This window comes from Cyclopterus lumpus, chromosome 15 (genome assembly GCF_009769545.1).
Source record: "Cyclopterus lumpus isolate fCycLum1 chromosome 15, fCycLum1.pri, whole genome shotgun sequence".
NCBI lineage: Eukaryota > Metazoa > Chordata > Actinopteri > Perciformes > Cyclopteridae > Cyclopterus > Cyclopterus lumpus.
The window spans coordinates 9,105,511-9,107,163 of record NC_046980.1 but is presented as its reverse complement, the minus strand read 5'-3'; positions in this window follow the sequence as shown (position 1 = coordinate 9,107,163).

The window sequence follows — 1,653 nt, the reverse complement described above, 5'->3', positions numbered from 1 at the left end:
GAGAAGCCTGTCTGCCATTTACTTCCTTAATGACATCATTACTAACTGTCAAACTGAACTCTTAATTGCAAGCTGGGCCAGTGGTCCAATGGAACCGTTGATGTTGAGGCACGCTGTTGAGTAAACATATGCAAGCTTTACAAGAATTACTGCCTGGAATTTAACAAGGCCCTGGATATCCTGTGTGGATGTGCACATTATGCCCACATTTAAAACTCTTGAGATTTTCCCATGAAGTGAAACCTCATTCATTAAATAATCTCCTCTACCTTTGTCAAAGGGCACTCTTGCTTAAAAAAAACACATCTGGGTAGACAGGTCTTCAAGGTTTTTTTTAAATTGCGTAATTAGATTTTAATATGTGCTAAAGTTACAGTCCCTCTTTGAATATACCGCAGCCTACTCATTTCCCGTGCGCAGGTGCTGTTGCTAAGAAACAGGCTACACTACAATCCTGTTTTCCTCCACAAAGTCATGACAGTTTTTCCATTAAATGTTTTTTCTAACATTGGATTGCTCTTGAATTGGAATCAGGATTCTTCACATGCAGCGAGTTTGCCTTGGTATTTTGGTAAACACATCAAGACAAAAGAAAAATAATCAAGTACTGCATGTGAAGAATCTTAAATAGTATATATACTGTATATATATATATAATATATGTAACAGTAATTAGGTTGGGATTCAAACAAATCCTTACTTGTCTATCAATTTTAGTTGCTTAAAATGTATCTGGATGACAAATGATGAAGAGATTATGAAATGTGTGCTTCTGGCTGTGCTGTCAGTTAAATGTGTGTTCATTATTAAAAACTGGATATATCTCGACCACGTGGCTGAGACATGCTCCACTGTGCAACGTAGATTCATTCAGGCAGCCAAAACTAATCCAAAGCACCGTTTGAACCGTGTCTTTCTCTCATCTTCAGAAGTATTGCCATCCACCAGTAAGTAAAATAAAAACCTACGCTCTTGCTGGCTTGAACTGTACAGTAAATGTGTCACCGTCAGCACTTTCATGGCTTTTGGGTTGGCACACACGTCTGAAGCTCCACTTTTATTCCACTCATAATATTAAAGCCTTTAAGGGTTTTAGAAGTGATGCCATAGCAGCCCCAATGGCCGCCCTAACCAGCAATGAATGGCATGCTTTCATTTTGACCTCTCAAGTGTGATACTGCACATATTAATGTTTTGTTTCCACTCCATCTCCCTGGAAACACGTTTGAAGTGATCCGGACAGGACTTTAGTGGATTGATTGAGTTACTCCACCATGTGTCGTTAGCATGAGAGTTTTCCATCGCAGGGAAGTGGGAAAGACTCCTCTTTCAAAGCACTTCCCCCCCACACAATCTTTTGTAAGACGTCTACATTGACAATCGTGACTACATTGTAACATGACTAACCTAAGTCCAAGAGACCTACACGTTATTTATTGTATCGACGGTTTAATAACTGGGTTCTGGGTCATTGTTTTAGGCTGGTTACAACTAAACGTGAACGACCAAGAGTCATGATAGCAACTTTTGGTTGGTTCATTAGTGACATTATAGCTGTACTGGAAAGTAGTCGCCTATTTGCTTGATAAACATCAATGAAAAGCATAACGATAGAAAGTAGTACACGAGTATTGTAAATGCCTCAGGGTGGAC